At 56.0% G+C, this 23476-nt stretch overlaps 1 pseudogene; it reads right to left on the bottom strand.

Moving 5' to 3' along the window:
* Positions 1-19905, bottom strand: part of LOC119099010 (glutathione S-transferase D4-like) — a 29508-nt pseudogene extending 9603 nt beyond the window's left edge.
* Positions 19906-23476: the final 3571 nt, after the last annotated feature.

Raw genomic sequence — 23476 nt, forward strand, 5'->3', positions numbered from 1 at the left:
AAAAACGTTCAGATCGTTTTCCTGGGTGGGTAGAAAGAAGCTCATCTGCAATCCTTGCAAAGAAGGGAATGCAATTATTATTAAGCTCTCAATGGGCATGCGGTTACGACCAATGGATACGGGCGTCAAAGTCTTTCTTTCAAGTATGGACGACGAACATACTCTTATAATTCTTCCGAAGATGGACATATGTTCCGCCAGGCCTCCCAAGGATCGCAAGGACAGACAAGAGGTTATTTAACATTTCCGCCAAGGTGCATTGCACTCTAGGAAGGGTTGAAGCTCTCTGTAACAGTCATTTGTCCAGGTCCAAAAACTCCGTCGGCATTCGTCTCCCAGTCCTAGTTTCAAGATCCTACTTTATACCTCTGGCATATTACGTAAGGCTGAGTTCAATCAATTTAATGTTTAATGATAGGTGTGTTCGAGTCTGACTCCAATTCTTTGGAGAAGTAGTTCGCGCCTTCCTCTGTGCCCCGGCCCATCAGTTCATCATTGAATGACACTGGATAAAGATAATGTATATCAGATTGTCAGAGGATAAAGTACGTCAAGAACAAAAACCTGGAAAGGCAAACAAGGTCAAGCTTAACCTAACTAAGACATGCTGATCTTAACTGACGTCTCATCAAATTATCATTGAAAACGTATCAAATTGTATGGTTACGTTGATGGCCTTCCCCGTATTTCTAACCTAATCTAGCAAAACCAATTCAGCCTAACCAAACCGAAGGCAGCCGAAACGGCCAAAATGAGGCTGACCGACACAACCAAACACAAAGGCGACGTCGGTCGCTCATAACCTGCCTGCTCATGTTATCCATGGTAGGCTGTGAGGTGGTGTCTGTTCATTTCATCTATAACCAGGGCCGTTGATATCTGTAAGTGATCGCGGAGCCGAGCGCAGGGGCCGGCGACATGACCCCCCCCCCCCCCCCCCCTCCCCCCCCCCCAGCCTCTCCAACCCTCACCCATTCTCCGCAAATGTGTATTTCTTCACGATTTTGTTTTGTTGGAGGGGAATTCTTTGCTTCTTATTAGTTTTTAACAAACAAAATCATACCTTACAGATAAGACAGTGCTGTTAATAATATTACTCGAACAACAATTAGGAGAAAAGAGAGATAGATGCATTGATATTTCGGTCAAATGTCCTTATGGAAACGGCTACCAGAAGACCACTGCTACTATTATTCGTTTCGATGAAGGCATGTAACTGAAATATCAAAACATCTAGCTCTCTTTCCTCCTGGTTGTTCTTCGAGGAATCATGCTAGCGGTACTGTCTTACCTATGTGCGTAATGATCGTCGCAAATACACTTAACACCAAACAATATCTTAACTCGAGCAGCACAATAGCCATGCCAGCAAATAATGTCAAAATAAACCATAATACGTCGGTCTTACACAGGCTCTGTGGGCGCCTTTATGGGTTCAGATTTTTAAAATTAAACCTCTCCTACGTTTCTCGTCATATTCTACGCAAAGACATTAGGTGGACGAACCAACATGGAGGGGGACGGGACAACTCAACATTCAGGGGGCAGGGGACTCACAGGTGAATGTAAAATCGACACACCTGTCCGTACCGAACTATGTATTTCACAACGCGCGTTTTGCTATCAAAGTTCACTTGACAACCTTGGTCGAAACTCGAATAAACGCCGAAGTTTGGTTAAATCCCATGGTCTTCGGGATTATATGTGTCCGAGTCTTAATTACATCTCATGCGCTTATTAACCACCTTGAGTCTAAGGTCCAAAACGGAATCCAAACTCTCAAAAAAGCGACTTCAGGTCTTCGAGTCTTCTCTGAGTTTTCTCTTCTCTGAGTCTTCTTCGTGTCTTCTTTGAGTCGAATTTGTCTATGTAATTAATCAGTTTAATTTAGTCAGAGTCACAGAAGGCCATAAGTCCAGATTTGGGTTCAAGGACGGCCAGAATCAGACACACACCTGCTCTTTGGACCTTGTAAGGCGTTCATGCCAACTATTATCTAAACGTTTCGGGATAAATTAAGATGTTCTAAGAGCGCCTTTATTGTTTTCATACCTGGTGTTATATCATTGGTATGTTCGTATTTAGCCGATCGTTAGATGCAGGGTTCAGTGCGTGCGCAAAACCAAGATAAGCGCGGCTGGCGTTTCCAACAGCTCTGCGCTAATCTGCACACTCACAGACGAGCCACGCGGCCTGACGGGGCTTGACCATGGCCGAACCGACGGTGCTGCGGCGTGACCAAGTGATCCATCAACTGACGTCACTCCCACGGTAAAGCCACGTCTGGGCGAGGGGGCGCGGTGGGCTCGCATGGAATGGCGCGCCGTCTGAGCCTCGGCGCCGCTCAAAATAAACGGCCTTTTCACGCGCGGCGGAAACGTCCAAAACGTGACCAGAAATGGTGCTCTGATCCCCGCGAAACGTGCTCTACCCGACGGCAGTGTCGTGTTGCGTGGCTTGCAGCTGCGCCTGTGTCCTTGGGGGCGGTACTCGAAGGCCCGCAGAGATGGGGCGAACCCTGACCGAATAGCAGCGCTGTGTTCAACAGTTCCACGATGACGTATATGTGCTCCTGAGAACACACACGTGCTCCGCGGTCCCCCATCTGCGAGTGTGCTCCGGCGGCGGCGCTGCGCTCCACACTTCTACGATGACGTGCATGTGCTCTTGAGAACACAGTTATGTTCCGCGGTTCCTCATCTGCAAGTGTGTTTCGGACGGCAGTGTGAGTTCCTTGGTGCTCCAGCTCCAGCTGTAAATGTGCTCTGCGGGGCTGTGTGACGCACCATGTCATCGCGCAGCAGTGAGCCTGCTGCGGATCGAAGTGTTGCGTTCCCCGGCGCCGCAGACGCCGGCGTGATCAGCTGAGCGGCGCCGTGCTCTGTGGTTTGGCTGCCGGTGTGCTCTGGGGGGCTGTGTTTTGTCCGAATCCCACAAAGTGGGAACGTGCTCCAGACGAAAGCATAGGCTGTCGTGGTGCCGCAGACGGCCCTGCGCTTTGGATGCTCTGTGCTCTGTACTCTGCGTGTGATCCCGCAGCGGCAGGTATGCTCTGGAACACAGCGGCAGGCCTCGCGGTGCTGACAGCGATGGCGCTTCAGAGGACAGTGTCATATTCCGTGATCTCGAGGTCGTGAGTCCCCTTGAGGACAACGCAAGGAGGACAGTGTTCCGTCCCACCGTTGGCCAGTATTTGTTCTAGAGGGCAACGTTCCGTTCCGTGGTGCTTCACCCGCGAGTTTGCTCCGGAATGCACTGCTGTGCTCCCCAGCTGTGAGGTGCCACGGACGGCATTGCCGTGTTTGCCAGCTTTAGAGTGCTCCAGCACTGTTGTGTTCCGTCGGCTGCGCGTGTGCTCCGGAAGGCACTGCTGTGTTCCTGCGGTCCGGCAAGTTCTGGCGCCACCGTAGTCTTCGTACAGTGCCGCGCACGTTTCACTGTGTTTAGACACGGCCCGTTGGGAACGTGTACGGTATTCGCAGTCACACCCGTGACATCGCGGCCGCGCGGCTGCCCGTGCGGAGCAGGGGTGCCTGCAGCTCCCGCCCTCCGGGTCATGGCTCCGCGGGACCCTGACGTCAGCCGGTGAACCTCCTGACAACCGTGCTGTCAGTGTAGCCCAGGCCTGATGGAGCGGCTGGGACGTCTGCATACTGCATTTGGTGCGAAGCTCCGCCGTGATTCATGAAGATGTTAATTATGTGAAGCCCGGACTGCAGGGCCCGAGGAGAGGTAGCTCAAATAATGAATGAAAAGAAAGGGGTTTTATGAAGCCTTCCAAGCACATAATCACATAGTTGCCTAAGTGAAATGGCCACGAAAACCAGTATATTCTGTGAACGGGTGACTAACGGGCAATGCAAAAACATGCCGATGCCATGGCTACTACCACTAAAACTGCTCCGTTGCGTGGTCCTCAGTGCACTTTCAGTCAAGGGCAGGGGTCATAGAACAATCTTATGACACGTAGGCCGAGAATGCGTGGAGAGCATGTGCAGTAGGAAATTATCACTGAGCGTTCCACGAGCGCCTAGCAACACGCCAGGGGCCCGCCGTTGGCGGTTGGGATCGTTTTATCGCTTAGCAGTCGGCCTGGCTGCAAAGGCAATGGAGATGCAAATGTCCGGAACGCCTGGTGAAGACAATCGGCATTCGCGGAACGCCCAGACGAAGGCAGAGATCCTCGGTGGAGGCATGAGGTCTCACGGTCATTGCCAGGAAACCCCACCAATCAGCCCGGCCGATCAGCTTGGTCGTCAACATCAGAGGGAACATATGTACCGGCAAGGCGTTTCCCACCGGTGAGATGGCTTCCGCTCTCGTTGCTAAGGAGGCCCCCTTCCCCATCCGTGGTTCGTTCTCCACGTGCAGAGGTATTCACAAGCATGCCTTGAGTGCAGTGTTTTGCGTCGCTGAGAGGCACGATTCGTGTGGAGTGTCGTGTGTTGGGAATTCACGACGCGTTGGTGCGGCTCACTGTTGTTTAATGACTTGATGGGAGACCAACAGCCGGCTGACATGCGTCGCGTCAGCAACTTTTAAGCCCAGAGTCAGCGTTTCTTTGTGACTTTGTGTCTGTATTTTTGTCAGCGAAATCCATGTTTGATGTAGCGTGCTGTCTCGTCAGCTTTTTCGAAAATACAGCCTCTTGGATACCGATTGTAAGCCATGTGCATGACGAAACCGGCACCCCCAGAGAGGGACGTGCGCACTCCCACAAGCCACGATCAAGTATCAGGAAAAGGTTTCCCAGGTTGCGTCACCCCTCAGGCGCAGCACTATGTCAACAGCGATGTTTGCTATCTAAAGGACAAACTTGGGGGCCACGCGAGTACCGGCATCACCCCGAGAGCAGCCGCAGCGCGGCCGAGCCTTCCGCGGGGTGCACTCCGCTGGCATCGCTTTCACGCGGCGAGTGAGGCAAGCACGCTTGCACCACGACCGACATCACTGACACGGACGGCCATCGTCGCCTCGCAGCGGGGGGGGGGGGGGGAGGGAGGTGAGATCGAGCGGCGAGGACGAGGATGGCGACCGGTCCCGCCCTGCCCCAGCGGCCAGTCAGCGCCCGGCGCCTGATCCACGGCCCTGGCAGCCTCCTGGTGAGCCCAAGCTCCTGGCCCCGGAGCGACGGCGACGGTGGTGGCCTCTCCAGCCTCCTCGGACTGCGCTCGGCGCGACGCGAGGTCAGGTATGTGAGCGTCTGTATATTGATGTAGCGACCAGGACGACTTCTCTCCGCCCAAGGCCGCGCCAGCGCCCCTCGGCCGGCCATGCACGGTCTCCATGTAAATAAGCTGAGGTGACGTACTGTTCGACGCCGCGAAATCAATGTTTGCTCCAAGGTGCCAGCCGTTGCGGGCTGCCGCTCGACAGCGTTGAAAATGGCGGCGGCCCGCTACCAGAACAGGCGTCTCATGTGCGAAACACATCCGGCATCGCCTTGTTCCCAGATCCAGTGGCCTTTGTCACTTCTGTTGGACTTCCTTCCACTGCAGCTCGTGGCAGGACGTTCGATGCGTTAGAGCGTTTTACAAATATGTCAGGCGATAGAAAACTCCTCTTCACGGACACCGTGTATTAATCCTCCAAAGCTGTGTTCAACTGCGACCAGCATCGCACAATATCAGCAATGGATGGTGTGAATCATGACGGTACAGCCTCGATGGTACACAGGAGTCCCGTCGAGACGACCGGTACCCACCAATCTTTCTCTACTTGCCGTCGGATCGCACTGGCACGCGGCAGCAAAGCAGAAAAAGACAGGTGGTGACCGGTCTGACGCCGAGCGGCGGCCGTCTTCCTCCCGCCGCCGCGCCGTCAGCCCACTCCGGGCAAGGAGACGCGACTTCTCTCTCCCCGGCGGGCGGACACGGGACCGCCGGACAGCGGCCGCCTGTCCGCCCGACCGGGCCGGGGCGCGTTACCATGGCCACTGACCGGCCCACCACTCTCGGCCCGGCTCGGCGGCCGTCTCCGCTGCAGGACACCGGCTGCAGGCGCCCGCCCGGCAGGTCGTCGCACATGCAAATCAGGCGGACCGTGGCGCGGCGGCCTTGACGCGGTGATTCGCACGCATAGCGAATGCGCCGGCGGGGCCTGGTCGACGCGCGACTCGAGGGCTCGGCCGGCGCGGGTCACGGCCGACGCCGGCCGAGGCGGACGGCCGGACCGGCGGCGCTGACGACGCGGCGCGGAGGCTGGGCGGGCCCGGCTCAGGCCTCTCGGCTGGCCTCGCCGCCGCGCAGCGCGCCCTCATCTCCATGCGGCGCGCGCCAGGGGGCCGTCCCGGTGAGATGGGGCGCGGGGCCGGCCGGGCGCGGCCCGCCCTCGGACGGCGTCGCCGCGGCGCCGTCAAGCTCCACCCGGGGCAACGCACCGGCCCACAGCCTGGCGCACGTGGCACCCGCCGACCTCCCGGCCGGCCGGTAGCCGCACCCCGAAGCCGGCCCCAACCTGCCGGCAGGCCGGCGCCGCCAGCCCAGCGGACAGCGTCACTCGATGCGGCGCACCACGCGCGGCGCATGCTTGGTGCGGCCACCGTGCCGACGCGACCAGAGGTGACGCTGACGCGGCCGATGCCGCACCGCACGGCGCGCGCCCGGGCGGGCAGAGCGGACGGACAGAGCGAGCGGGCTGAGGTGTTTGGCTCTGGGGCGCACCGGCGACAAGCCACTCCCCCCGGGCGGGATCTGAACTGAGATTAGCTCTGGCCCTCACCCTCGAGTGTGAACTCCGTTTCCAGACACGGAAGGCTCGATAACGTCACATTGTCGGGAGTGTCCGGTCCCACCGAACCCGAGGATGCCAGTCCAGGATCAGGCGTTAGATTCCATGGAGGCTCAGGCTACCGAGCCACGCAGTCGCGGATGGTCAGCCCTTCCTTTAGCCGTGACCGCGCCTCTTGGCAAGTTTTTCGCGACTGACTACGCGCACATAAGTCCGGCAGCCGGACATCAGATGATGATGCAACTGAGGACATCAGAACAGGACTGGACACCGCGGAACGGCAAAGGCCAGAAATCAGCGGACAGTCGGGCGTTGCAAAAAAATCAGAGACGCCAGAGGCAGCGGCACGTCAACGGCTATCATTGTGATAGCCACCTGTCATCACATAACAGAGACGTGCATGGAATATCTCAGCATGAACTGGCTCGTCTGAGCCTTCTGACCGGAACGTTAAAAGAAGGGCATTAGCGGACATGGCAGGTGACCGATGCCAGCGAGGCAGAAAAAAACATCCTCAATAGCATCGTCAAACGCGTGGTGCTCTCTATGGCAACTAAAATCAAACCCTGTGCATGAAGGAAAGTACATCGTAAGGTGTTTCCGTCTCCATGAGGTAAATGAAGGTACCGCGGGCGATACCGATAGCACCGATGCCGTACACCTCACGCATCCACGAAACACAACTAAATGTTCCTTCGCTGATTTCACTGTTGTGGCTGGTAAAACTAAATGAACAAAGCAAATCGACGGAGCGAGGTCGCTGGAATCCTGTCCTCCCTACAACACGAGCTAGATTTCGTCCGCAAACAGTAAAATGAGCCGGTGATCAAAAGGCTGAGGAGCGACTGAGTCTGATAGCTACAGACCACTGTTACCTACACCAAGGGAGCCGTGTCCAGCACAACGCACGTCACCACGCTGACGTCACCCGCGCTTACGCCCCACCAACTAAAACCGAGGACGTCCGAACGACACCAGCCGACCCTGCCTGATCCCGGGGGCCTCGCACTAGTCACTCGCCGCCCGCGGCCGCGGCGCGCCCCGGAGGTCCCGACGGCCGTCGGCGCCCGCCGGTGCTCGCGCCCGACCCTCCCGCCAGCCGACGTCGAGCGAACTGCGGCGTCGGGCGAGCGGCCGCCGCCGCCGGCCGCGGGAACACTCCTTCGGCCGGCCTTGTGGTGGGCACGTGGTCGGGGGCAGAGGCGCCGCCAGCAGCGGGCAGCGGGCGGCGCCGCGGCGATGGCGCCTCGCCGACAGCGGGCCATTAGTTCATCTCGCCGCGCTCGCCGCAGTGTCCGTCGGCCTGATGGATGATCGGCGCCGCGCAGGCGTTGCCAGGAAGAGAAGCCAGGCTGGAGATGCCAGGAAGGGCCCCGGCGGGCGTCGCCAGGGAGAGCAGCCTGGGTGAGGTCGCCAGGGAGGGAGGCCAAGCGAACATCGCCCAGGAGAGAAGCCAGGCTGGGGTTGGCAGGGAGGGAGACCAGGCGAACGTCTCCAGGGAGGGGGGCCAGGTAGGGGTAGCCAGGAAGTCAGGCTAGGCGGCGGTCGCCAGGGAGGACGGCCAGAAGGTGGTCGCCGGGAGGCAGGCCAGGTGAGTGTTGACAGGGAAGGAATCCAGGTAAGCGTCACCAGGAAGGGCCCCCCAGGTGAGGGTTACCAGGGAGGGAGGCCTGGCAAGCGTAGGTAGGAGATTTCACTTGACCTCGTAGATATCGCAGACGCCCCAGGGATGAAGGCTGGAAGGGGAGGAGGAGGAGGGCTTCCTCATTGAAGAGGAAGTGCGGAGGAGGACTTCGGAAGGGAAGCGAAGAAAGGCGTCTTGGTTGGGTGAGGGCGCCAGGGGTGAAGACCATGTCCTCAGGGAGAGGGGAAGAGGTAGGCGTCGCCAGGGAAGGCACGTAGATGGTAGAGGCACGAGTCGCCACGTGCACGGAGCGAAAACGGGCGTCATCTGTAAGGTCTGATAGAGGCGACGTTTGCTGTGAAGGGATTCGAATAAAAGCCGAATGTGACATGAAAGAAAAGGGAAGGCGACTAAGGTTTTTCTAGCAGGGAGGAAGGGACGCGGCGGTCGGAGCGTCTTGCACGAGTGACAGCCATAACCAGCCGCGTGGGTTCTTTGACTCGGGGGCCGGCAATTACCAAACGTCCACGACAATCTCATGTCCCGTTAACTTTCAAATTCCTCATGGTGGTGCTATGTTATGTTTAGCAGCACTCTCTGGCATCTAAATGCGGCCGGTCTGGCCACTCTCTTCCAATCCATGACGCGGCAGACCGATACGTTTGACGAACGGTCTAGGCCTTGAGTCAGACTGATCGGAGCTTACTATCTCCGGCCGACCAGACGACCCCGTGGCGTGTGTTTATCCCAGGTCTGGGCCGCCTGACGCGGCAGGGCCGGACTGCTGCGCCGCGCGCGGTAGCCGCCCCTGGTGAGGCTGCCGGACCGCCCGGCCGGCCCGCCGGGCGGCCGCACCGCTGCATAATGAGGAGTGGCCTCGCGCCAGCCGGGAGCGAAGGCCGTGCGGACGACGGACGTACAGGGCTCGTTGGGGTCAGACGGGCGAGGAGCGGGGAGCTGCAGGCAGCCCGCGGCCGCGTCAGGGCGTTTGAGTGTGTCCTGGCTCTAGTGTGCACGGCCGTTCAGAACAGTTCTGCGCAGTGCGGTGCAGCATCAGCGCACACTGCAAGCCGACTGACAACAGCGCTGAATTCCGATCTGGTCAGATGTACAGCCTTTAATTACCGACTGGAGCTGCCGCTACGAGTGAATAAGCAGACGTTACGATTGGCTGACAATCTGCTCACTTTCTACATCTGCCCGAAAACGGCCCAGCTTCTCCAGCAGCCTTGATGGCTGCGGTGTGGCCAGATGTTTCTCCTCCCTTCAGCCACAAATGGGCACGTCTCCATAGCGCGGTGAACAAACACGGCGGCGATTACACCCACGTGACAAGGCCCGATCAGATCGCTGACACGGGCCGCGAGGTTAGCGGCCAGGGTGTCGGTCTTCGGGGCGTCGGATTCGGGCGGTTGCGCTACGATGCGCGTTTGTGCTTGGTGTCGGATCAGGGTCTGTGTTTGGGTTTGTCGCTTGCGCGTCTGCCTGCTCATGGGGTGAGAGGAGCGGTAACGACAGTAGCTCGGGTTCGCCGTCCGTGGTGTAATTCGGGAGGTGTCCTGTGTTGCGACGCCTCCTCGACCGGACCGAGGGCCCCGCGCCTTTCCGTCAAATGTCAGTTTTCTAGATAGCTTGGCATCCGCTAGGCACATCTCTGATTAAGACAGTGCATTTCAGTGCTTGGCATGGGCTTGATGCCTCGTAGACAATTATATCAACATTTCGTAGGACGTGTTGCCAGTTGTGCACCACATGACCACACCGACACGCATGATCAGGAGCTGTGACCATGGCCATCCACTCACCTCTCCCACAGGATGAAGCCGTTGTCTTCCAGGGTTGGCACGGTGTGCTGCGGGTTCAGCTGAAGCGGAAGGACTCGGTCAACGGTCAGCGGGGGCGCCGTGCATTTCTTACGGGCGGCCAGGCGACTCAGAATGCATCCCCACAACACGCCGCCGTTCACTTCCGTGAGCAAGCAACGTACTCTGAATAAGTGACAATCTGAACTAGTGATTGCTTCTGAGGTAAAATAAGCAGCATGCATCTGCATGCCGGGCATTTGTGGTGGCAACAGGCATCGACAGGAAATGTCAGGTGCCTCGGAGTACTTAAACATCAGCGTCTAACGGTTGCCATGACCAAAACCGGCTCCACCAAAAACGTCAGCCCGCAGCCATATTCCTGCACACTGTGAACATCGCATGCGCCACACGCTGAGACACGGTGTCAGTTGCAACTTGGACAGCTTACTGTCCAGCTGTTTTCGCTGCAAGCCCATCATCCACCTGAAAATGTCTAAGACGGAGGACAGCCTCCGATCGGTAGCCAGCGTTTTTAATCAGATATCTAACAAAACTCCCAAGTTTCATGGCATTTCGAGCAATCGGTCGCCTGCAACGCGCCCGACGTGCATCTTAGAACATTCCGCACCTTCACAAACCAGGCCATCATGTGTTCCATCTTCCTCTGGATGTCCATCTTCTTGAGATCGACTTTGAGCTTCATCTCCTTGATGCACATGAGTACGGCCCGGCAGGACGTGGACATAGGGCTGTACATCAATTCCATGGTGTCGTCACCTGTTGGCGACAGCGATGCTTAGAAAAAACTACCGACCTGAAGCCACGGATACAACGGAAGGGAAGGCCAAGAATCACGGCATACCGAGCCAAGGTGATAAATGCGCGTTGCGAGTTGGATTGCGCCTGGCAGCACCGCAGTTGCGTAAAAATCATGGGTATATAATCGATACGTATACTACTATCAGATGACTATAAACATGAGGGTGCGAAGCGGTCACGTTGGAAATGCACCCCACACCTGAAACACCTGAATCATAAGGGGGGATGGGCCAGTGGACACCGGCCGCAGCCAAGCTCCGGCTGGTCACCGAAATTAACTCCCTCTTCCAGCCGTCAGCGGAGAGGTCCCTCTGGCAGCGGCCGGCCAGCTGGTGGTCATGTGGTGTGGCAGACCCGCCACCAGGAGGTCCCTCTGGCAGCGGCCGGCCAGCTGGCGGTCACGTGGTGTGGCAGACCCGCCACCAGGAGATCCCTCTGGCAGTGGCCGGCCAGCTGGCGGTCACGTGGTGTGGCAGACCCGTCACCGGGAGGTCCCTCTGGCAGCGGCCGGCCAGCTGGCGGTCACGTGGTGTGGCAGACCCGCCACCAGGAGATCCCTCTGGCAGTGGCCGGCCAGCTGGCGGTCACGTGGTGTGGCAGACCCGTCACCGGGAGGTCCCTCTGGCAGCGGCCGGCCAGCTGGTGGTCATGTGGTGTGGCAGACCCGCCACCAGGAGGTCCCTCTGGCAGCGGCCGGCCAGCTGGCGGTCACGTGGTGTGGCAGACCCGTCACCGGGTCTGCCACACCACGTCGGTCTGTCTGTCCCTCTGGCGGTGGCCGGCCAGCTGGTGGTCATGTGATGTGGCAGACCCGCCACCAGGAGATCCCTCTGGCAGTGGCCGGCCAGCTGGCGGTCACGTGGTGTGGCAGACCCGTCACCGGGAGGTCCCTCTGGCGGTGGCCGGCCAGCTGGTGGTCATGTGATGTGGCAGACCCGTCACCGGGAGGTCCCTCTGGCGGTGGCCGGCCAGCTGGTGGTCATGTGATGTGGCAGATCCGTCACCGGGAGGTCCCTCTGGCGGTGGCCGGCCAGCTGGTGGTCACGTGGTGTGGCAGATCCGTCACCGGGAGGTCCCTCTGGCGGTGGCCGGCCAGCTGGTGGTCACGTGATGTGGCAGACCCGCCACCAGGAGGTCCCTCTGGCGGTGGCCGGCCAGCTGGTGGTCACGTGGTGTGGCAGACCCGCCACCAGGAGATCCCTCTGGCAGTGGCCGGCCAGCTGGCGGTCACGTGGTGTGGCAGACCCGTCACCGGGAGGTCCCTCTGGCAGTGGCCGGCCAGCTGGGTGGTCATGTGATGTGGCAGACCCGCCACCAGGAGGTCCCTCTGGCAGCGGCCGGCCAGCTGGTGGTCATGTGATGTGGCAGATCCGTCACCGGGAGGTCCCTCTGGCAGCGGCCGGCCAGCTGGCGGTCACGTGGTGTGGCAGACCCGTCACCGGGAGGTCCTCTGGCGGTGGCCGGCCAGCTGGTGGTCACGTGGTGTGGCAGATCCGTCACCGGGAGGTCCCTCTGGCGGTGGCCGGCCAGCTGGTGGACATGTGATGTGGCAGACCCGTCACCGGGAGGTCCCTCTGGCGGTGGCCGGCCAGCTGGTGGTCACGTGGTGTGGCAGATCCGTCACCGGGAGGTCCCTCTGGCGGTGGCCGGCCAGCTGGTGGTCACGTGATGTGGCAGACCCGTCACCGGGAGGTCCCTCTGGCGGTGGCCGGCCAGCTGGTGGTCACGTGATGTGGCAGACCCGTCACCGGGAGGTCCCTCTGGCGGTGGCCGGCCAGCTGGCGGTCACGTGATGTGGCAGATCCGTTTCTGGTGGCGCCGCCGTCTGGGTGCAATCCCAGCGATAGCCGACTGATAAAGAGCGATCGATCGACCCCGGGCCGTCGCTGTCCAGCTGGCGACCCCGCAGCAGTGGACGGATAGCGCTGCGTAACGTCCCAAGTGCCCAGGGGGTCGGTTCGGACAACACTGGGTAGGGTCGCGTCTGGTGGGCTCTGTTTTGCGTGATTCTGTCAGTTGAACGTGCTGTTTTGGTAGATGATAATGTAGCGCAGCTGTTTTCAACGCCTTTCCGAACGATCTTCCAGCTTAGATCCCTCACGAACGCCTAGTGTCCTGTGTCGACGACACAAAACTGTTTGACTCCGTTCATCTAGACCAACTATCCGTTTTGAAATCCCGATAGAAGGAAAACATCCAAGTGATTCAATCGCCCCTCACACCTAGCTCCCATTAAATGAATCTCACCAAAACAACTCTCCCCCCTGGCACTTCACAATCCCTGAAAAAGTTATATTCTCACCTTGACATTACGGAACACAGCTTAAGCCTTTCGTCGTCTATGGAGATGCTGCTATCGAAAGCACCCTTTTCTGGGAGTTGCACATATCCCGTGTTGCTGAACGCCATGCTTTTGTGCTTGCATAAAAATCGTCACCATCTTACGCCCGAAGATCGTAAGCTTCTCATCCAGTCCCACGCATTCTCTCATCTCCCGCTCTGCCTCTCGGTCTTAGTTGGGGCTGCAGGGTGCGACCCAAACACAGTGCAAGGGGTGGTAAACTTTGAGGGCATTAATGCCACCGATACTCGTCGGCGAGATTCAATGGCGGCGACCGTCCAAGCGCTGAGTGTCGCGGTGTCAGTGACCTTGCCATCCACCGTGACGGCCTCGCTGTATTCAGGGCCCTTGAACCCGCGGCCGCCGGTAGAGGTCCGGACCCTGTTCACCCTACGCACTGCTGTATGACCGCGTGCCACCCGGGTGACAGCGACGAGCGCCCTTGATCAGCAAGCCCTTCACCTGTCGGTGGCGCGCAGGGCTTCTCCGTGCCGCACGACCCCATCCTGGAGTCGCCTGCCGCCGACCATCACCGCCCTTCGGACCCGCAGGAGCTTCGCACAAGACTGCCCGATATAGACGGTCCGTTGTGTAATCACGGCTTGCTTTCCGTCGTGCAACATGTTTCGACGATTTAGCTTTTGATTACTGATTTGGCTTTTGACAAAGTTGTGTAAACGACGGTATGGCTGATAACGTGCGAACGTGGTTGCGTTGTTGTCATGCTTTAATACTGCACTGATACTACGATTGCAACTGTACCGAATCACACAATAAGCCACATTTTGGAATGTTTCGTGAATAAAGTTAACATGAACCATGCGGAGGACAAATTCAGCGCCCATCCACGCACTTCTAAGCCACCAAAAAAAAATATAATCGTGAATGTATCATGACAGCGTGCGGCTCATTTTGGAGATTATCTCAATAATCTAAGCCCTCTTGAACAACCTCCGGACGGAATTGGATATATGCTACCTCATATGGATCTTTGGTTGGTCTGTTTTGGCTGATATGCTATTTCACATTCGGGAGACACACCCTGACAGCTAGTCGGTCTCGCGCCTTCGGCAATTCATCGCATAATCTAAAATTAATTGACTTGCCAGAACCACTCAGCCATTTCTAGGCCCGCGGCGAAATTCTCCCGTGGCTTTTATATTAGCATACTAAACTACGCATGGATTCCAGTCTTGGATACGCGATTCTTTGTAATTAAACAAAAAGAAAGAAATGAATAAAATCGACAGAGCATGGCCGACGTGCTTTGATACTCGCTTCCCACAAGCGAGACAATTCTCACGCTCCATAATTAGGCCTGGGCAAATAGGTTCCCATTTGGAATCACCCTGCATGTCGAAATGGCCCCTGATCCTCTCCAAACATCAGGCACAATGGCTTTCCAGATTTATTGCTAATTGATTCTTAACCGTCCAACAACAGCAGCCCATTCAGCGACTGCAGGCCGATGACGACACCACACAGAGGTGGAGATGACTGCACGCAGACGCAGTATATCATCCACGTTGGCTCCAAGGCCGAGACCCGCTGCGCAGCGCGCAGCCAACACGACCAAGTGGCAGCTGTCCTGGCGTCCGAGTAATCCAGCCCTCTCAAGTGATGGTAGCTGGCAGCTGGTAGTTGGCTTAGCTGCGCAACCTGACAATATTGCGGCTTAACTGGGAGCGCTTTGAAAACGGCGATAGCCTTCAGAATGTTGCTGCAGGTGTGCGCTCTGGTAGGTACGTGGCGCGCACGCGGGTCGTAAATCCCCCCCCCCCGCGAGCCTGAGCGGCCCGTGCAGAGGAACCCCACCCCCGCCAGTGTGTTGGGATGGTACCTATGTCAATGCTAGGTGACTTCGGAGGGCAATGCACAGCATAAATCACCCTCAGATATTTTATATGGCATGCTCCCCCACTAAGACATCCGCAAGTCCTGTAAGTCTTACGCCTGAAATACGATGTTACTGAGACATATAAAAGAGGTCACAAAGAGGTCTCTCCAGGTAAAGGAGGGGGAAAGAGAGAGAGAGAGAGAGAGAGAGAGAGAGAGAGAGAGAGAGAGGAGAGGAGAGAGAGAGAGAGAGAGAGATAGAGAGAGAGAGAGAGAGAGAGAGAGAGAGAGAGAGAGAGAGAGAGAGAGAGAGAGAGAGAGAGAGAGAGAGGAGAGAGAGAGAGAGAGAGAGAGAGAGAGAGAGAGAGAGAGGAGAGAGAGAGAGAGAGAGGAGAGAGAGAGAGAGAGAGCTCCTAGCAACAAGACTGAAGCAGGACAAATGAGTGACAAATGAGTTTTCCATGAAACAAGATGTCATGGTTTTGTGAACAATAGGCAAACGTTCTTGGCTTCAAATTATCAAGCAAACCAGAAGCCGGATGTCAGTATCGTCACTTATGCTCTCCAGTTCACTCTCAAGAAACTTGCATGCGTTCCAATCGTTAAAATATTAGTCCATCGGCGTCAAAATGCAAATTGAAGAAGACAAATAGCAACACTTGGACACCATGCCAAATACTATAGGTCGGTTTCACCATTCATATAGATAGTGTTCCACCACCTGTTGGCCAGACTTGTGATCGATTCGGTTCAGAATCAGAATGGTCGCCAGAATGAAGCCAAAGTTGGGCGATTTAAGCTTCATTCGAATCAGTTTACTTGCAGTTGATCAAGGACCATAGGGAAATCTCCAGTCTCCAGGCTGCACGTATCTCACGCATAACAGTATTTGCGCAACACATGGTATCGTGTCCAGTGGCCGTGTCCATAGAAAACACATGATGTAGAGCCCACATCACGCGCGGGCATGTCCAGACGGCCCGGTCATCAGTCCGTCAGTCCTGTCTTCAGGTCATCAGGCGGTCAGTCCTGTCCACAGGTCATCAGTCGACCGGTGCCGTCCACATATAACGGGCTCGTTAGTCACTGATAACGTCCACCGGCCACGGGTGACCCAGCTGTATTCACAGCGCGCCAGTGTTCGAGATCACCGGCCCAATGGCCTCACTTGCAAGTCATCAGCCCGGTGAACAAGTCCACCAACGGTCACATCAGCCCGGTGAACAGGTCCGCCAGCGATCACAGCAGTCCGATGGACAGGTCCACCAGCGGTTACATCAGTCCGGTGAGCAGCTCCGCCAGCGGTCACATAAGTCGGGTGAACATGTCCGCCAGCGATCACATCAGTCCGCTGAATAGGTCCGCCAGTGGTCACATCAGCCCGGTGAACAGGTCCGCTAACGGTCACATCAGCCTGGTGAACAGGTCCGCCAACGGTCACATCAGCCCGGTGAACAGGTCCGCCAGCGGTCACATCAGCCTGGTGAACAGGTCCCCCAACGGTCACATCAGCCTGGTGAACAGGTCCCCCAACGGTCACATTATCCCGGCGAACAGGCCCGCCAACGGTCACATGAGCCTGGTGAACGGATCCGCCAACGGTCACGTCAGCCTGGTGAACAGGTCCGCCAAAGGTCACATCAGCCCGGTGAACAGGTCCGCCAACGGTCACATCAGCCCGGTGAACAGGTCCGCCAACGGTCACATGAGCCTGGTGAACAGGTCCGCCAACGGTCACATGAGCCTGGTGAACAGGTCCCCCAACAGTCACATCAGCCCGGTGAACGGGTCTGCCAACGGTCACATCAGCCCGGTGAACAGGTCCGCCAACGGTCACATAAGCCTGGTGAACAGGTCCGCCAACGGTCACATGAGCCTGGTGAACAGGTCCCCCAACAGTCACATCAGCCCGGTGAACAGGTCCGCCAACGGTCACATAAGCCTGGTGAACAGGTCCGCCAACGGTCACATCAGCCTGGTGAACAGGTCCGCCAACGGTCACATCAGCCCGGTGAACAGGTCCGCCAGCGGTCACATCAGCCTGGTGAACAGGTCCGCCAACGGTCACATAAGCCTGGTGAACAGGCCCGCCAACGGTCACATAAGCCTGGTGAACAGGTCCGCCAACGGTCACATCAGTGTTTGCGTGTGCAGGGACGACATTGGCAGTGACAATGACATTTGTTTACATAACCTACCCATTAAAGAATGGCGGTTGCAAGATGTGTGACGTAATGCACCTCAAGGACTTCAGTGACGAGATTCGCACCTGGCGACGTGGACCAAAATGGCAGCACAGAGACATACCATCACGCGAGTCGCACAAGCGAAAACCCTCATCTAACCAGGGCACCTATCTGTTTAGGTGTGGTTTCACAACATCCCAGTCTCGCGCTAAAAAAGTCAAGGGCAGTTGATTGCGAGCGTCAGCTTCAATGAAGCAGTATCCGAGTGCCTCCGTTCAATCCGGCTCTAGGTTGTTGCAATGAACTACAGAATATTGCATGCGTTGATGAGATTGTATAGGTTGTTGCAATGAACTACAGAATATTGCATGCGTTGATGAGAGGCGATTGAAAGCTGCCCTGTTTTTCCTCCTGGTTGCCCTGTGACTAACGTCTTCTCGCCCAGTTGTTGAGCCATGTCTGATCAGCTTGCCAGCAATGAAAGGCTTCGAATTCCATGACAATGTTCACACGACGCGAGTGACTAATTCAGTCGTCATCGCCATAGAAGCCAGGTCACCATCTCTGTGCCCACGTCCGCATGACAAAGGATCCCAGTTCACTGGCCACCACTTGTGCTCCGAGGACAGTGGTCCAGTTTTTCCACACACGGCATCCGATACCACAGCCGAGGTCACGGCCACAAGACAAGCAGGCGGTCACTCCATGGCGGTGTCCATGATGCGCAGACGGGCCATCAACCGATGCTGCCATGTCCACACGGCAGGGGGCGTCAGTCCACTGGTGTCATCCACGGGGCGATCATCTGATCATCACGCGGTCTGTTTGGGGGCTTGGGTCTTTAGTTCCATCGTCGTGATCAAAAGGCAACATTGCGATCGTACTCGTGCAGTGATGATCTCTGAAGGTTACCGGCCAAGGATAAAAACTACTAAAAACTTTTACCTCGGGTAAAAAATGCTGAGAAAACCTAGCGTATTAAAGCTGGCGAACTAGGTGTCTTTCAATGGAAGATGATTACACGTGCGCGGGTGGGGGTCAATTTGACCCGCCATAGGTTTTTCCGGAAGGGTTTCCGAACGGCGCGGCGTAGCCACGCCAAATTGTATAAGGCTGTAGAAAATTGAATAGCGGATCGTGTGGTATCAAATATTAGATTATCTTGTAGAGTCACTCACCTACGGCAGATCAAAGTCAGGCCATGGATTCACCGAAGTCAATTTCTAAGGAATCCTTCAATCTGATGGAACAGCGGAGTGTTGGACAAAGCCATACATCTCTGAGATACTTTCTTAGGCAACACAACAATGGGATGGCCAAATTCCATTGACCTAGGGTGGAGTAAGAAGGGTAACTTGCTGCATGAGGTAGTTTCTGACGATCATTTCGAATTTATTGAAAACAGGAACCGCATAAGACATTCCATGTCATTCCTAAAGGTCAGAATAGGTCACTGACCTAAAGTGGCGTCGGCCAACATTTCGTTTTAGAAACATATTACCTAGTGTAATATTTGTTGCTTGTTCAAATGCAAAATTCAAGGCAGTCTTGTATGATTTTGGTCACCATGACTCGAGGCCAATGGCCTTGAATGAACATGTGGCCTTTTGTTTAGAACAGGTGTCTAGGTTCTGGGACACTTTGCAGACCAACTTGGAGTTTGGCCTTGTTTGTCCTGATTTTACCAGAAGGTCATGACCTCGGGAACATTAGACTGTGACCTAAGTGAGCTCACATACAGGCCAATTCATCCCGTGAATTTTATGTTTCTAGCTCTCTTAGTTCCTGAGATCTCAGGAGGGGGTCAAATCGACCCCACCCCCACCCGAGCGAAGGGAATCCTACCGGCCACCCGAGTGCGTGTTAAAATGGCTTTTTCTGCGAGAGCTTCAGTCACGCTTTCTATTCCGAACATATGCCGGTGTCAACAGGAACAACACAGAGTCACAGCTGTCAGACTATGAAGCTTAGCTTACCTATCGCTACAGTGGTCAGGACAAAGGACCGCTCACAGCTGGGAGGCTAAGGCGCCGCTTCCCAACCTGCGACTGCGCCCCCGACTTAGAGCTGAGCTGTACCAACTTGGCAAGCGGGTTTTTCAAACTAAGACAATATTTTTATTAACAATACCGAGAAGAGGCAGCAGCAAGGTAGGCGAAATAACATCCCTCCTTGGTATAGAAGTTTTAAGATGGAAAGTTGAAAAAGTGACTCACTACCACGCTGCACGCAGCAGCGGATCCGTGCTTGGCACCGCTGATGGGTGAATGCACGCATGAACGTGAGCATCATCTACACCAGACCTTAAGAAGATGAACGCAACGCTAATCGGATTCCACTTTGCCGACCGCGAACAAGGATGCAAAACCAGCACACGAGCCGCCGGCGCCCAACACAGGTCACTAGCCGGTCGGCGACGACCGCGGCTGGCGACCTGTGCCAGCTGCTGGGCCCAGCAGCTGATACGCGTCACCAGCCGGCCAGCGTCGGCCCCGGCTGGTGTGCCGAACTCCCACCTGGTGCGTCCGGCGCCGGCGCGGGGTGCCGTCGGTGCCCTGTGGTCGTCCGTCGGCGCGGCCCACAGTCCCGGCGCGCCGCCGCCACAGCCGGCGCCGCGCCGCCGCGCCGCCACCATCGCGATCGCGCTCGGCTGACGTCACCCATGCCCGACAGGTCACGTGACCGCGCCGCGCGGAATGTGGCGCGGTCTGCAGCGACGTGCAAGGCCGGGGAGGGGGAGGAGGCTAAGTCGCGCATGGCGTGCTGGACCGCGGCGCTGTCACCCCCGTGTCGCGGAGGAGCCGCACCCGGGCGTCTGCCCCTCTGGCAGCTGCCTCGCCCACCCGGAACTGAGCTCAGCCCCGCCCGTTCAGCAGTCAGCGGCCTCAGCCCTGCCTCTCCGCCGGCTCTTTCGGTAGCTCCAACACAACTTAGCTCGGTTCTTCTAACAGAATCAGCGTCCCCTCTGCCCAGCTGCCTACAGCTCCAGCTTTACTCGAGTTCCTCCGCGGCTCCAGTTTCAGCTGAAGAGCGGTATTCGGGGCTTGCCTACATCCGTGTCGACCGCAATAGGTTCTCCATCAGGGAAGAGTTGATTACTGGGTGAGCTGAAGGCTTGTGGCGTTTTGGAATCTTCCTTATCTACAGACAACTTCCAGCGGAGCGGGAATATAGTCTCCCTCTTTCAAAGCCAAGCTCGGCGTCATGACGCACCTGTTCGTGATTGCAAGAGAGGTTAAAATTTGTGGCGGAGCCCTGGGTCTAACGATCAATGACGTCAGAGCCCTGTGGTCTCATGTCCAGATGAAAAGTAACTTCGTCACACACGGGCAATCTACTCACCATCATTGTCACGAATGTGATTTAATCGAGTCACCGTTTCTCGCCTCACACAAACAGGTACTACAACCCCCGCTTTATGTGAGCCACGTAAATCATATTCTAGGTGTGTGAACACGTGCATTCAGCCCTAGACGCTTACTTCGAGAGTCCATTTTTCAGCCCAGCCCGCAGCTTCACGATTGAGCGGCCAGATAGCGCTGGAGCGACCGACCTCCGGGACACCCTCATAGCGGCCAGACACCAGTGGAGCGACCGACCTCCGGGACACCCTCATAGCGGCCAGACACCAGTGGAGCGACCGACCTCCGGGACACCCTCATAGCGGCCAGATACCAATGGAGCGACCGACCTCCGGGACACCCTCATAGCGTCCAGACACCAGTGGAGCGACCGACTTCCGGGACACCCTCATAGCGGCCAGACACCAGTGGAGCGACCCGACCTCCGGGACACTCTCATAGCGGCCAGATACCAATGGAGCGACCGACCTCCGGGACACCCTCATAGCGGCCAGGACACCAGTGGAGCGACCGACCTCCGGGACACCCTCATAGCGGCCAGATACCAATGGAGCGACCGACCTCCGGGACACCCTCATAGCGGCCAGATACCAATGGAGCGACCGACCTCCGGGACACCCTCATAGCGGCCAGATACCAATGGAGCGACCCGACCTCCGGGACACCCTCATAGCGGCCAGATACCAATGGAGCGACCGACCTCCGGGACAACCCTCATAGCGGCCAGATACCAATGGAGCGACCGACCTCCGGGACACCCTCATAGCGGCCAGATATCAATGGAGCGACCGACCTCCGGGACACCCTCATAGCGGCCAGATATCAATGGAGCGACCGACCTCCGGGACACCATCATAGCGGTAAGCAGTCCAGACCACTTCCACTCACAGCTCTCCTACCAACCCCTGTCTCCACCAATCATGCTACATAATTATTCCGCGCGTCCCAAACAAATCAGGCGCCGACCGCTCTACTCACAGCTTCCGCGAACGAGAAACGCTTCGGTTCAGACACTGAGGTGGCACAACGAGGAATGATGAAGGTAGGAAGCACCTTAACCGAAAAAGGATAGTCCCTGTGCTGACAAAACGGGCATGTCACACTCGCTTGGTAAATGGAAGCGTCGACCACTCGCACCATCCAACGATAAAACATACATCCCGCTTCCATAAGCAGACAACCTAACCAAAACAATTAACTCAAAAATACGTTCATCGGGCCTCTCCATTTGAGGGACATGAAGACGTGGACGGAAGCTGAAGGACTATCTTGTTCAGCCATCCTTGACTTTCCCCGCTGACCCGCAGATAACTGCACATATGTCGCCTGCCAGGCTGATGTGATGGACAGGTGCACAACGCGCAATTCTATCCACCAGAGGGCATGTCAGTTGTGTACCCCTGATGAAAAAACCTCCTATGTTGGTGAGCAATTGTTAAATAACATGTGTCTTTACAATCCGCGTGCCAACGAACATGAAAAAATACGCGTTTCCGAGACGTGGAAAACGGACCTTTGCGAACCCCTCCCGGTAGTCGCATTCTACAAAACACCTCACGGCCATCATCCTACCAGAAAAATCGCTCTCAAAATTGGACGTACTAAAATAAAAGTAAGGATGAGGCTCCACTAAAAAAGGTAACTCACTGGCCATACGTCACTACAAATCAGACCTCACTGAGACGGCAGCTTGAGTACCACCTCAGCCTTTTATGGTCCACTCCTTGTGGCATCTTTATCCCGCATGTCGTCCTACGGTATGTGCTCAGCACATGTAATCGGTGATCTGTATTCGCTCGTATGTCGCTCTTGTGGTGCAAGTGCACATGATTGGGTTCATAAGTTCTGAGCCGAAGGTTCTTTCAAATGAGATCCTCTGGCACTGAAAAAACGTGATTTGTAATTTCGCTAGTTTGACAAATGCTGTATTTTGAAAACTGACGCTGAGGAAGCCGCAAAGGCGAAAGCCTGTGTGTTTTTGGTCCTTTTTGAAAGCACTATGGGGCTTATAATCATTGTTCTTTGATAACCACAAATCATGCTGGCCAAAGTAAAAAAACAGAACACAAACATATATACATGTACATATATATATATATATATATATATATATATATATATATATATATAGCATTAGTTCATTGTAAGTCACCATTGAACTGTGCGTAGGAATAAAATATTATCCTGCATGTCAGTCGGAATCTGGAAGACTGATACTGGGCCCGAGGTTTGAATTAAAAGCCAGAAAGTTGGTGGCGCATGCTGTTTTTATCCCTACTTCGGCCGTTAAGGACTGTATTGTGCCGTCACCGCAGGTAAATGGCATTGTTCATCTGACAAGCAGGAAATTTTAGCCTCGGACCTGCACTCGATTCTCTGATGAAGTTAACATTTTAAGTGTTTGTTAGATGAACAATACCATCTACCCGCAAATTGACTGAGCAATGCGACTTTCACAGTCGGAGTATGGAGAAAAAAAAATCGGGATGGCAGGCATTGATATTTTGAGCACGTTACTGAGCTCGACTCGAAGTCGTTGGTGCCGGTTGCGAGGTGCCGCTTTCAATGTATGTGTATCTGCATTAAGTCCTTTTTTGAGATGTTAGCAAGCATGTTTTGTAAAGGATAGAAGACTGGTTCCTTTAAGGATCATAAGCATAAGCACTCTCACTGCCGCTATGGTCGATGCTTTGCCCTTATGATCCCAGAAGTTCTGGCGTAAGTAGGTTAATTGCGATGGTTGCCAACCCTGCAGAAGTGATGTTTGAAATTGT

This window comes from Pollicipes pollicipes, unplaced genomic scaffold (assembly GCF_011947565.3).
Source record: "Pollicipes pollicipes isolate AB1234 unplaced genomic scaffold, Ppol_2.1 Scaffold_4740;HRSCAF=5597_pilon_pilon_pilon, whole genome shotgun sequence".
Taxonomy (NCBI): domain Eukaryota; kingdom Metazoa; phylum Arthropoda; class Thecostraca; order Pollicipedomorpha; family Pollicipedidae; genus Pollicipes; species Pollicipes pollicipes.